Source organism: Thalassophryne amazonica, chromosome 1 (genome assembly GCF_902500255.1).
Source record: "Thalassophryne amazonica chromosome 1, fThaAma1.1, whole genome shotgun sequence".
Lineage (NCBI taxonomy): Eukaryota > Metazoa > Chordata > Actinopteri > Batrachoidiformes > Batrachoididae > Thalassophryne > Thalassophryne amazonica.
The window spans coordinates 154,217,250-154,232,299 of NC_047103.1; the positions used below are offsets into that span (position 1 = coordinate 154,217,250).

Genomic DNA, 15,050 nt, shown 5'->3' on the forward strand with positions numbered 1-15,050 from the left:
GAGGCAGACATCTTGTAAAGGAAAACAGGTTTGACTTATAGTTTTGATTTATAACTTAATCCGGATAGAATAACTACATTAATGTCAACTCTGTCATTTGTACAAAGTCAAAATATAACACATATCTGTTAATTTGAAAATGCACTAATTCTGAAGTTTTGAACAAACACACACAGATGCCCAAAGTGATTATGGGTAAACTGAGTCTCCACTCAGAGTGTACCGGAGACAATACTGAAAGCTATCGGTTAGCTGTAGCTTCCGATAATTTTTTTGGTGGTTTATCGGTTTAGTTTTTTAAAGATAACTTTTCAGTTAGCTAATTAGTGGTTATCAAAGCTAACTTTTTGGTTAGCTGTGCCCACCACTGATGATGGTAACATCATAGATCACGTAGGGGCTTCCCCAGACTTGAGTGAAGGATGCTGGGAAGCACATGGTGACAGCCAGTCAGAGTAGAGAGGCACGGTGACATCAACTGGCTGCTCTCTCTCTCTGGCTGAGAGTCCAGCGTGGTGTAAAAGGCTCTGAAATGGCTTATTTCTGTGTAAATCTAATATGTTTCTCATATATTTTTATTTGTAAAAGTTAGTGAGAAATAAACACTTCTAAATCTAAAAAAAACCAGCTTGCTTTTGGAACCAGATAACGCCTTTGATGTGATCAACTAAACATCTTATGGATGTTAGTGTGCACGCTTTGTGTACTTGCATCACGCAAGGTCAAAGGTAGTTTCCGGTCATTTCAACACCTCATGCATGTGCATATGCACATTCTCCAGCAGACAGCGTTCCAAAGAAAAGAAAATGTGTTATGGAATTCCCGTATATATGATCTCTTCATTCAACCGAGCTATTATTCTGTAACACATTTCAAAAATAAACTTATATTACTTGGATTTGAGTAGAACACACCTAAATTGTCACTTTCACAGCCACCTTTCTTTAGAAAAGTCATGGAAGGGATACTCGAACATTTAGAAGCCACTGAATATCTTGTCCACTACATTGAAGTAAATCAGTAAGAAACAAACCGTATGGGAGTGTGTGGTAAATGGGTGGTTCTTGTGCAAGAAGAACCGTAGTGAAGGAAGCCACCAAGACACCCACGACAACTCTGAAGGAGCTGCTGAACAGTCTTCTGTGGCTGTGATTGGTGAAATTTTGCATTTCATTTGCATATCACCAGTTGGAGCTTCAGGGCGGAGTGGAGCAGAAAAGAACTTTGTTGCAAGGAAATAGAAGAAAAACTAGGCTGGAGTCTCCCATGAGCCTTCTGGCAAAGTGTAGCTGAAATTGCACATCTTTCTTTGAAGAAAATCCTGCTATTTCACTAAGCCATGTCATTATTTTTTAGCTTTGATATTTTTCATTTAATTTATATCACATTATAGGCATTTGTGTTAGTTGTGAATTTAAAGGGCATAATTGAATAAATTTTAAGATAAAGATGTCTGACTTATTTATCTATTTATTTATTTATTTTGCTTGTCTTAAAAAGGTTCAACTCTGAAAGCCTAATGGTCCCAAATGTTTGCTTGCATCTACATCTCCTGCCAATCATGGCTGTTTTAAAGATACCAGTATCTGCAGTGTGCACCACTTGAGTATTTTTATTGGACTAATGAAGCTATTTTTCATTCAGTGGTCATAGACATTGTGCTGGTGAACAAATGTAGGTCACTGTGTTGTAGGATCTATGGATTAGCGTCCATACTTGGCACCACTATGATGTGATGGTATTATCACAAACACAAAACAAGCAGTCTGACAGCCGCCCCTCCCCAACCTGCTCAACATGTCCCTTCTCCATGTTCTAATGTGCCTAGGGAGAGAGAGTGGTGACACGACGAGTCGAAAAAAATCAGTCACGTGACTCTTGCTGCCATCTTGGGTTCAAAATAGCGTTCGCTATTAATCTGTCTGCATGTAAATCCAGCTATTTTATTGATTTATTCCCTGAAAATGCCAGGTTGTTGTGCATTTAGAGGCACAAATAGTCAAAGCAAGGACTTCAAGATGTACAGATTCCCTTCAGGTCCGAACAGAAAAAAAATTTGGGAAAATAAATATGGGACAGAAGCCGACATCATCATCAAAACTTTGAGAGGTAAATTTATTGTTCAGTCCTATGTACAGTGAAACTCACCTAAACCGTCATCGTATAACCCGGATATTCGCAGTCACCGGACAAAAAGTCCCAATGTTTTTGTATTGTTTTCCATGTATAACCATTGTATATAGCGGTTTTTGTACAAAAGATTTTTCACTCACATCGGATAAAATGTCCCGTCCGAATGCAATGTATTTCCATTAAAACCCTTGCATGTGGGACCGGAGTCATTTCTGTGATTTAAAAATCTGACCATTTATTTTTTTTTTCACACACATGCGCGTGAAGCTGCGGCAGGCTGCACAGTGACAGCAGCAAAGTGTCAAATCACAGCCGGCTGTGATTTGACACTTTGCTGCTTTCAATCCTTCATCTGCCATCATATTATAATAGTTTTTATAGCACGCGCTGATTACAAATGGATCAGAAAAGTGTACAACTTTACAGCACAAGATGATGATTGTACTGTAGAAATAAAAGCTTCTTTAGGGTGAAATTAGTCCAGAATAAAGCATAATCCGGAGACGGAGAACTTTAAACTGTCACGCACGTCATTGCATGACACAGAGTTACAGAGCTGCAGCTCAAATTTATGTACATTTAATTGCATAACTATTTTTATATTAATTTTGATAGCAGCTGTACCTGGATGTGTTGCTCTATGTGGTTAAATGATTTAAAAAAATGTTGAAAAAAATTAAAGTTTCATTCAGTAGTTCAGCGCAGTTGAAACCAAAATGGCGCCATGTTCTGAGTTGATGCTACTCTCTCTATCAAGGCACACTACCATGTTCAGCTCCCCCTCACTCCCACCCTTTTGTCTCCTCCTATTGCTGTATTGAGGGGGCACACACCCGCCTCCGCCCTCTGTGTACAGCTGCACACAAGACAGTTCCGTGCACGTCTGATGGTCTGTTTGACCAGCTGGGCTGTGTGAGAAAAATGATGATTATACACTCAACAAAAATATAAACGCAACACTTTTGGTTTTTCTCCCATTTTGTATGAGATAAAACTTTTTCCACATACACAATATCACCATTTCCCTCAAATATTGTTCACAAACCAGTCTAAATCTTTGATAGTGAGCACTTCTCCTTTGCTGAGATAATCCATCCCACCTCACAGGTGTGCCATATCAAGATGCTGATTAAACACCATGATTAGTGCACAGGTGTGCCTTAGACTGCCCACAATAAAAGGCCACTCTGAAAGGTGCAGTTTTGTTTTATTGGGGGGGGATACCAGTCAGTATCTGGTGTGACCACCATTTGCCTCATGCAGTGCAACACATCTCCTTCGCATAGAGTTTATCAGGTTGTCAGTTGTGGCCTGTGGAATGTTGGTCCACTCCTCTTCAATGGCTGTGCGAAGTTGCTGGATATTGGCAGGAACTGGTACATGCTGTCATATACGCCGGTCCAGACATCCCAAACATGCTCAATGGGTGACATGTCCGGTGAGTATGCCGGCCATGCAAGAACTGGGACATTTTCAGCTTCCAAGAATTGTGTACAGATCCTTGCAACATGGGGCCGTGCATTATCCTGCTGCAACATGAGGTGATGTTCTTGGATGTATGGCACAACAATGGGCCTCAGGATCTCATCACGGTATCTCTGTGCATTCAAAATGCCATCAATAAAATGCACCTGTGTTCTTCGTCCATAACGGACGCCTGCCCATACCATAACCCCACCGCCACCATGGGCCACTCGATCCACAACATTGACATCAGAAAACCGCTCACCACAGGACGCCACACACGCTGTCTGCCATCTGCCCTGAACAGTGTGAACTGGGATTCATCCATGAAGAGAACACCTCTCCAACGTGCCAAACACCAGCGAATGTGAGCATTTGCCCACTCAAGTCGGTTACGACGATGAACTGGAGTCAGGTCGAGATCCTGATGAGGACGACGAGCATGCAGATGAGCTTCCCTGAGACGGTTTCTGACAGTTTGTGCAGAAATTCTTTGGTTATGCAAACCGATTGTTTCAGCAGCTGTCCGAGTGGCTGGTCTCAGACGATCTTGGAGGTGAACATGCTGGATGTGGAGGTCCTGGGCTGGTGTGGTTACACGTGGTCTGCGGTTGTGAGGCTGGTTGGATGTACTGCCAAATTCTCTGAAACGACTTTGGAGACGGCTTATGGTAGAGAAATGAACATTCAATACACAAGTAACAGCTCTGGTTGACATTCCTGCTGTCAGCATGCCAATTGCACGCTCCCTCAAATCTTGCGACATCTGTGGCATTGTGCTGTGTGATAAAACTGCACCTTTCAGAGTGGCCTTTTATTGTGGACAGTCTAAGGCACACCTGTGCACTAATCATGGTGTCTAATCAGCATCTTGATATGGCACACCTGTGAGGTGGGATGGATTATCTCAGCAAAGGAGAAGTGCTCACTATCACAGATTTAGACTGGTTTGTGAACAATATTTGAGGGAAATGGTGATATTGTGTATGTGGAAAAAGTTTTAGACCTTTGAGTTCATTTCATACAAAATGGGAGCAAAAGCAAAAGTGTTGCGTTTTATTTTTGTTGAGTGTATGTATTTTTCTATTAAATCATGGACTCTTGTGAATCTAATTGACCAACAGGGATTTAATCCCTCCTCCAGTCAGAATATCATCCCTGCTTTTCCTCCATTCAGAGATTTCATATGATGAGAGCACATCTGTGATTGAGCCGACTTTTTTTTCAGTCATTCATCAGATCACATGCTTTCCCTTTGTCCATCTGCGTGTTGAATTAAAGCCTGAGCAAGCAGATTTATCTATTTTTGGTTTTTGTTACAGTAATATCATCCAATCCTCTGATGCATAATCCCAGACTGTATATATACTGGAGAAAGCCTCCATGACATCACCCTCAGGTTTTCTGAAGAGCGGGTTTCAAGCACAAATGGGGCAGCACTAGATCTCCATCTTGCCAGTGCCTGACTTCGCCTAACTCTTGATCATCCCATAAATTGGTTGAGGTGGCATGTGGACAAGACCAGCGTGACCTGGGTGAGACAAATGAAGCCCAAACACATCCAGCTACACTCATCGGCCACTTTATTAGGTACATTTTGCTAGTACCGGGTTGGACCCCCTTTTGCCTTTAGAACTGCCTTAATTCTTTATGACATAGATTCAAGAAGGTGTGGGAAACAGTCCTCAGAGACGTTGGTCCATACTGACATGATGGCATCATGCAGTCGCCCATTCAACCAGTCTGCCCATTCTCCTCCGACATCTGACACTAACAAGGCATTTTCATCCACAGAGTTGCCGCTCGCTTCTCTTTTTCAGACCATTCTCTGTAAACCCTAGGGATGGTTTTGCGTAAAAATCCAAGTAGATCAGTAGTTTCTGAAATATTCTGTCCAGCCCATGTGGCACCAACAACCATGCCACATTCAAAGTCACGTAAATCCCCTTTCTTTCCCATTGTGATGCTCTGTTTGAACTTCAGCAAGTCCTCTTCACCATGTCTAGATGCCTAAATGTATTGAGTTGCTGCCATGTGATTGGCTAATTTGTGTTAAGCATTTGAACAGGTTTACCTAATAAAGTGGCTGGTGAGTGTATGTCAAAGTTACCAAGCTGGCTAAGGCTAATAGCCTAGGTCAGCAGAATTTGGATGACTGTTTGGCGATGGGTAACTTGAGTACGGGTATTACAATTTTTAAATGGCATGTTGCAATGGTGTTGCCTCTGCCTGCTTGCTGACATCGACAGTGTTATGCCACTATCACTAACATCACCAAGTTAATAATACTTGCTAAAAATTCTTGAAAGGGTAGTTGTAAAACAGCTAACTGATCATCTGCAGAGGAATGGTCTATTTGAAGAGTTTCAGTCAGGTTTTAGAATTCATCATAATACAGAAACAGCATTAGTGAAGGTTACAAATGATCTTCTTATGGCCTCAGACAGAAACATGGTGTCTAACCAGATCCTTACTCTGGATGGCATTACCCTGACCTCTAGTAATACTGTAAGAAATCTTGGAGTCATTTTTGATCAGGATATGTCATTCAATGCACATATTAAACAATTAATTCAAAATGCTGCAGCTAGAGTACTGACAGGGACTAGAAGGAGAGAGCATATCTCATCCATATTGGCCTCTCTTCATTGGCTTCCTGTTCATTCTAGAATAGAATTTAAAATTCTTCTTCTTACTTATAAGGTTTTGAATAATCAGGTCCCATCTTATCTTAGGGACCTCATAGTACCATATCAACCCAATAGAGCGCTTCGCTCTCAGACTGCAGGCTTACTTGTAGTTCCTAGGGTTTGTAAGAGTAGAATGGGAGGCAGAGCTTTCAGCTTTCAGGCTCCTCTCCTGTGGAACCAGCTCCCAATTCAGATCAGGGAGACAGACACCCTCTACTTTTAAGATTCGGCTTAAAACTTTCCTTTTTGCTAAAGCTTATAGTTAGGGCTGGATCAGGTGACCCTTAACCATCCCTTAGTTATGCTGCTATAGACTTAGACTGCTGGGGGGTTCCCATGATGCACTGAGTGTTTCTTTCTCTTTTTGCTCTGTATGCACCACTCTGCATTTAATCATTAGTGATTGATCTCTGCTCCCCTCCACAGCATGTCTTTTTCCTGGTTCTCTCCCTCAGCCCCAACCAGTCCCAGCAGAAGACTGCCCCTCCCTGAGCCTGGTTCTGCTGGAGGTTTCTTCCTGTTAAAAGGGAGTTTTTCCTTCCCACTGTCGCCAAGTGCTTGCTCACAGGGGGTTGTTTTGACCGTTGGGGTTTTTCCGTAATTATTGTATGGCTTTGCCTTACAATATAAAGCACCTTGGGGGAACTGTTTGATTGAAATTGATTTGATTTGATTTGCTAATTAGTGTTAAAGGCAATAACATGCAAATGACATGAAAATTTCATGCAACGTAAATGCTGGCGCATAGACAGTGGAGGAGAGCAATGATTTTCAAAGCCTGGTCACACAGACACAGCATTAGCTGAACGAGGGAAAAAAGTCACAAATCGTCAAGAAAAAGTGGACGAATGAGCCTGGACTTCTCCCATCACCTAAAAGCCTACGAGTGCAGAGTGCATAAAAGACCGAAACAAAGCTGAAACTAACAAAAGAAAAGCGAAGCGAATGGCGACCTTCATGAAACATTCATGATGATGGGAGCGGGTATCACACCGAGCACCAGCTGTGATCATTTCTGCAGCTAGCCTGTGCTCTCCACAGCCACCTGCAGCTGCATTGTCTTGGCAACATGTGCACGCACACGCACGGCATGCAAACGTGTGTAAATAGTTAAAGTAGTTGATCAAACGTTCTTGCTGCTATTGTTTCTGTATGAAAACGTCGCTCTTCGTCCCACACGTGGACGAGTCACATTCAGCTTGTTGGATCTTTAGTTATTGATTCGTTCAGATATCATCGGTGTTCGTGCAAGATCTCGGACTTGGGAGGTTTGACGAAGTTGGACGACAATCAAACGGAACGCTGACGGTACGGGAACTACGCAAACAATGAGGAACCGTCTAGACAGAAAACAAAATGGATTACAGACAAATTGAAGTTGTCGTCAGGATTTCACATTTTTGAACAGTTTGAAAATTCTGACAAAGCGCCAGTTACAGAAACGAAACTGGACGCCGGTTAAACAGTGTCTCCGAAAGTCAATGTAAGTCCAGATTTCTTGTTTTGTTTGGGCTTCAGTGTCCTTCGTTCATGCCATGTGACCAAGGCTTTAATTTCATTAATTAAATTTAATTAGCTTATAATGCGCCCTATCACAGCAAAAGCCGTCTCAAGGCGCCTTACATAAAACAAGTCAACATAAAATTGAATAAATAATTAAAAATGAATAAAAATTCAAATACATAAATAAAAACAGAAGTAAAAGAATAAAACAAATAATAATAAAAACTATCCATAAGAAAGAGAATAAAAATAGGTTTTGAGTCTTGATTTAAAAATGTCCACAGACTCAGACTGCCTCACGGTCGCAGGAAGACTGTTCCACAGGGTGGGTGCACAATACGAAAAGGCTCTTTGACCTGCTGACTTCTTCATCACTCTGGGAACACAGAGAAGTCCCTCATCCTGCGACTGCAAAGCCCGGGCCGGCACGTGGAGTTCCACCAGATCAGCCAGATAAGATGGCGCCAGTCCATGAACAACCTTTATAAGTCAATAACAAAACCTTAAAATCTGCTCTCACAGAGACAGGGAGCCAGTGCAAAGATGCCAAAATGGGTGTGATATGTTCAGACCTTCTGCTACGTGTCAGTAGTCTGGCGGCAGCGTTCTGAACCAGCTGAAGACCCCTAATGCTGGACTGTGGTAACCCTGAAAATAGAACATTACAATAATCTAGTCTAGAAGAAACAAAAGCATGAATCAGGGTCTCAGCATCAGCCATGGACAGGATGGGGCGGATCCTCGCTATATTCTCAGATGGAAAAAAGCAGTCCTAGTAACATCCCTAATGTGGAGGTCAAAAGACAACGTGAGATCAAAAATTACCCCAAGGTTCCTCATTTTGTCCGTATGATGTATGACACAGGAACCCAGGCTGAGCGCCAGCTGGTCAAACTGATGCCGATGTCGCTGGACCAAGAACCATCATTTCAGTCTTATCAGAGTTTAAAAGTAGGAAGTTACTAGACATCCAACTTCTCACTGATAGAAGACAGTCCTCCAGGGTTTTTATGGGAGTGAGATTTCCCGCAGTTATCGGCATGTACAACTGAGTATCATCAGCATAACAATGAAAGGCAATCCCAAAACTCCGCAGTATATGCCCAAGGGGTGCCACATACAGGGAGAAAAGCAAGGGGCCTAAAACAGATCCCTGTGGAACCCCAAGTCTCATGTCAGCAAGGTCAGAGGTAGTGCCATTATACAAGACACTTTGAGAACAACTGGACAGATATGACGTCAACCAGGCAAGGGCACTTCCAGTAATCCCCAAAAATTCTCCAACCTATTGAGCAAAATATGATGATCCATGGTATCAAACGCAGCACTGAGATCTAACAACACCAAAACCGTAGTGGTGTCTGAGTCCATTGCTTGCAGAAGATCATTTACAACTTTAGTGAGCACTGTCTCTGTGGAGTGATATTTCCTAAAAGCAGACTGCAGCGGCTCAAAAAGATCATTCTCAGTGAGGTGGTCTATGAGCTGCCATGAAACCACCTTTTCTAAAAGTTTTGGAACAGAATGATAGATTTGATATCGGCCTGTAATTTTTCAATACACTAGGGTCAAGATTAGATTTCTTAAGTAATGGTTTAATCACTGCTGATTTAAAACATTTCGGAACAGATCCAGAGGTTGACAGATTAATAATTTCCAGCACAGTCGGCTCAAGAGTGGGCCACAGGTCCTTAAACAATTTTGTTGGTATGGGATCAAATAAACAGGTTGTGCTTTTTGTAGACGCCACAAGTTTCTTCAGCACACCCAATGAAATACTATTAAATTCTGTCAATCTAGGTAACACCTCAATGGTAGCGCCCACCTCCATAGCAGGTTTTAATGGCTGGGCCGAGGCGTGCTGAGATATGCTCAGCCTAATATCTTCTATTTTCTTCTCAAAATAATCCAAGAAATCCTGTGCTGAAAAGGGAGAATGACTAACAGGTGGCTGCCCATGAATAAGAAATGCGACCGTGTCAAACAAAAACTTTGAGTTATGTTTGTTTTTACTGATCAAATCTGAGTAATAGGTCCACTTCGTGGCCAGTAGTGCATGCTTATAATCTAAAATAGCATCCTGCCACACAAGGCTGAACACCTCTAATTTGGAATAACGCCATTTCCGTTCCAAACCTCTAGCCTTCTGCCTGAGGTCACGCAAATAATCATTGAACCAAGATGACTGTGTCTTAGGAGGGCGTGACCTTAAAAGAGGAGGTGCAATCTTATCAAGTGTAGTTTTAAGCGTTAAATTTAGACTATCTGCTAGGCTGTCCACTGATTTAGCATTCTCCAGATTCAAAGCTAAAATATCAGGTAGTCTGGCCTCAAGTTCATTCATAGTTGAGGGTTTAATACGACGCTGCAGTAGTAGACAAGGTTGTTGTTCCACTAAACGTGGCAGCGTAAATGTAAACCTGATAAGTGAATGGTCAGAGACTATAGATGCGAGAGGAAAAATGTCAATATTTGTGACAGCAAACCCACGTGCAAGAACCAGATCCAGGGTAATTCCACTAATGTGTTTCCACTTTACATTTACTTTGGCTTCTGTTTCATGCAAACATTATGAACCCAAGATATTTCGTGTTCTGTGTATTCAACTTAATTTTGTTTATTAATGTACATCCATTCCTGCATTTAATCCCTGCAAGACATTCCAAAAAAGTTAGAAGGTTATTTACATTTACCACTGTGTAATGTTGCCACTCCTTCTCACAAAACTTCAGACATTTTGAGCGATGAAATGTGTCAGGTGCTATTTTAACCCATTCTGCCTGCACATCTTAAGGTCTGCAATGGTACGGGGTCGTCGTCTTTGCATTTTTCATTTCGAAATTCCCCACACATTCTCTGTTGAGGACAGTTCAGGACTGCAGGTAGGACAGTCCAGTACACATACATTCTTTTCTACATTCATGCATCTGCAATGTGTGCAAAATGTGAATGCGAATCATCTTGTTGAAAAATGCATGGACGTAACTGGAAAAGGTGACATATTGAAAGCAGCCTATATTCCTTTAAAATCTCTGTACTATTCAGGGCCTGTCACAACCCACCCCCACCCCACATCCACTTCTGCATAGGCTTCTCTTTTTTTTTTAGCAAAAAAGAAACCCAAACTCCCCCTTGTGCATAGCACATGCATTTGCAAGGTCATACATGCTGGAGTTGGTGTTTGTGTTGAGTCCCTGCAGCGGTTGCTGGTTGACCCTTTGAATCAGATGCTGTTATTGTGATATTCACACTTTAATCCGTGTGCAGAAGCCGAGCACGAACAGAGATAAGCATTCTCCCGACAGAGTCACTTTGACGGCGATTGAATCAGCAAGACCCTAAAGTCACAGGGGACATCGCACAGCCAGGGCCTTTTTTTATCATGGCTACTCTTACACACACTAACATCAACCAATTATCAAGGTCTCAGGCTGAAACCACTGCTGACGTTGCTTTTGTTGCGAATTCCTTGTGTTTGCTGATATACGAATTGTTTACTTGATACTTTAGTGGTTTAAGTTGTGTTGTGGCACATACGAGGTCTATTAGAAAAGTATCCGACCTTATTATTTTTTTCAAAAACCATATGGATTTGAATCACGTGTGATTACATCAGACATGCTTGAACCCTCGTGGGCATGCGAGAGTTTTTTTCGCCTACGTCGTTCGCCTGATGGCAGTCTTTGAGTGAGGAGTCGCCCACCCTCTCCTCGATTTTTTTCATTGTTTAGCAATGGCTCAGAGACTGCTGCTTTGTTTGATCAAAATTTTTTCAAAACTGTAAGGCACAACTGAGTGGACACCATTCGATAAATTCAGCTTGTTTTCGGTAAAGGTTTTAACGGCTGATGAGAGATTTTGCACTGCATGTGGCAAATGGTGGTCCCACCAGATACTGACTGGTATCCCCCCAGTAAAACAAAACTGCACCTTTCAGAGTGGCCTTTTATTGTGGACAGTCTAAGGCACACCTGTGCACTAATCATGGTGTCTAATCAGCATCTTGATATGGCACACCTGTGAGGTGGGATGGATTATCACAGCAAAGGAGAAGTGCTCACTATCACAGATTTCGACTGGTTTGTGAACAATATTGGAGGGAAATGGTGATATTGTGTATGTGGGAAAAAGTTTTAGATCTTTGAGTTCTTCTCATACAAAATGGGAGCAAAACCAAAAGTGTTTATATTTTTGTTGAGTATATGTATGTATGTGTGTATATATATATATATATATATACACATATATTTATATTTATGGGCTCTGAAAATATAGGCACTGTCTATAAAAAGGGCTGGAATTCCGAAATAGTTCATGTGATATTTTTGTTAAGCTGTTCATATTAAAGCTGGTTTACCCAACAGCCACTTCTTGATTTTTATTTCTAGTCCATACTGATAGTGCACAGAAGCAAACTTTAAAAAATTATATCTGTCCAAATACTTACGGCCCAAAGTGTACATTTTGACATGAATCCATGTTCTCTTCCACTGTAAGTTCCTCTGCCCCTTCTTCCACATGTATACACACACACACACACACACACACACAGAGCTCTCCACATATCTATATTGTCTCCTCTGTTGGAGTTCTGGGGGAAATGCTATTGCGGCAGAGTGATTGCGCCTCTCGTACCAGACCATTGGGGTTTCTGTGAGCCAATCTTCTTCTTAATCCTCTGACCCCAGGTTGGCGTAAATGCATTGCTCGCTTCCGTGAAGGAGATTCTCCTCGTCAGCAGAATCTCCTTCACATTCTTAATGCTTTATGATTTGTGCCCTCAGCGAGGCGCGGGTCCTTTTGCTGCCCGCTGCACATATTAGTCTGACCCCTAACAGCAAAAGGAAATGTCATTATAGTGTCAAAACATTGTGTAAAAATCCTCCTCTTGCATTTTCCGCTCGACTGTTTGCAGTATTCTTTATTTACATTAAAGGTCTCTATGGTTGATACCGTATTGTGCTGTCAGATGTGCATTTCTAAACAGAAATTTCTATAAATCGTGTGTATGTGTACAGTAACTTTGAAACTAAAATGGCAAGAAGAATGATTTCAAATGCATATGAATTTGCACCAAGTTTGGTGACCTCAGAGTTGTCTCTGCTTTTTATGGATAAGGTGTTTGGCTTCATTGGGCAGTGACCTGTGATGTGCACTAAGCAGGTTTTGATGCAGAGTGTGAAGCGACTAGGATGAGAATCAGCACCTCCAAATCTGAGACCATGGTCATCTGTTGGAAAACAGTTTATTGTCCCCTCTAGATGAGGGGGGAGTTGTTGCTCCAGGTGGAGTTTAGTCATGTCGTGGTCTTGTTCACGAGAGGAAACTGCAGTGTGAGATTGATAGATGGATCAGGCAGCATCTGATGTTTTACAGACGCTGTACCGGACCGTCATGGTGAAGAAGGAGCTGAGCCAGAAGGCGACACTCTTGACTCTTGACGCTTACGCTCCCATCCTCACCTCTGCTTATGAACTTTAGGTATTGACCAAAAGAATAAGAGCAAGGATACAAGCGTCAAAAATGCAATTCTTCTGTCAGGTATCTGGGCTTACACTCCTGGACACGGTGAGAAGCTCAATTTTCTGGAAGGCACTCAGAGCAGAACTGCTATTTCTTTGTATCTGAAGGAGCCGGTTGAGGTGGTTCGGGCATGTAGTGAGGATGCTCCTCCAGGCATGTTGAACTGGGAGAAGGCCCCTGGGAAGACCCAGGACACACTGGAGGGATTATATTTACCAGTTGGCTTGGCAATGCCCCGGGATTCCCCAGGAAGAGTTACAGGACTTGGCCATGGATAGGGAAGTGTGGGATGAGCTGCTTATTCTGCTGCCACCACGACCTGGACCCTGATAAGCAGTGGAAAATGAAAGGATGAATGAATGAATCTGCAAACAGACATCCATATGCTAATTTGTGTGTGACATCATAATGATGTCACTGTATGCTGTCATACACAATCCAAAAATCACATATTTCTTCTTAACCCTGAAACTGAAAGAGCTGGAAAGATGACCTGGAGTGTGTATAAATCAGAAACTAGAATGTCATATTTGAATGTACTGTATATGTGATGTCACAAAGACATCATCATGTGACATTTTGACTTGTAGCAACCAATAAACCTCGTCGTATGGTCATGATGTGAAGTCTGATTATAAACAAGTATTCACAAAGTTTTGATTTACTCCCTTTGTTTGGGATTTGTTGTGATCAAGTCAGTAATAATTTTCTTTCTCTGCTACTATATTTGCTGACTTCACCAACACGTATGTGGGGAATTCTCTGAATTATTGTTTGATAATCCAGCTGCATGTGCTCTGAATTAAACCTCTGCTAACCTAAATCAACTCCTGTTAAAACAGAATGATGCATTTATGCTATTTTTATCCGCACTTTGCTGTCATCATCACCCAATTTTTATGCATTTTATTATCATTTCATTCCTAAGCACAGTGATTCACTTTTTCCACATTTGGTTATGTTACAGTAATATTCCAAAATGTAGTCAATTCAATTTTACACTCAAAATTAAACTCACAACGCCGCATAATGATAACATGAACCATCCCTGGTTCTCAAAACCAGGCAGCTAAGTGACTCTAGTCTACTCTTTTCTACTCTCCTATTTTATTCTTCCTTTTCAGATACACTCAACAAAAATATAAACGCAACACTTTTGGTTTTGCTCCCATTTTGTATGAGATGAACTCAAAGATCTAAAACTTTTTCCACATACAAATATCACCATTTCCCTCAAATATTGTTCACAAACCAGTCTAAATCTGTGAGAGTGAGCACTTCTCCTTTGCTGAGATAATCCATCCCACCTCACAGGTGTGCCATATCAAGATGCTGATTAGACACCATGATTAGTGCACAGGTGTGCCTTAGACTGCCCACAATAAAAGGCCACTCTGAAAGGTGCAGTTTTATCAATAGCACATGCCACAGATGTCGCAAGATTTGAGGGAGCGTGCAATTGGCATGCTGACAACAGGAATGTCAACCAGAGCTGTTGCTCGTGTATTGAATGTTCATTTCTCTACCATAAGCCGTCTCCAAAGGCGTTTCAGAGAATTTGGCAGTACATCCAACCAGCCTCACAACCGCAGACCACGTGTAACCACACCAGCCATTCTTTCATTTCACAGGTGTGAAATGAAAGAAAAACCCGGTTTCTGTAATGCTGCTGTGACTATTTAAAAATGGCGGGTTTGATTCTCCTCTCTGACGACGTCCAGTGACGACATTCTCTGA

At 41.9% G+C, this 15,050-nt stretch overlaps 1 protein-coding gene across 1 annotated transcript in view; it reads left to right on the forward strand.

Annotated features, from left to right (window-relative positions):
* kcnh7 (potassium channel, voltage gated eag related subfamily H, member 7) overlaps window positions 1–15,050 on the forward strand; it is a 340,856-nt gene that overhangs the window by 42,373 nt on the left and 283,433 nt on the right.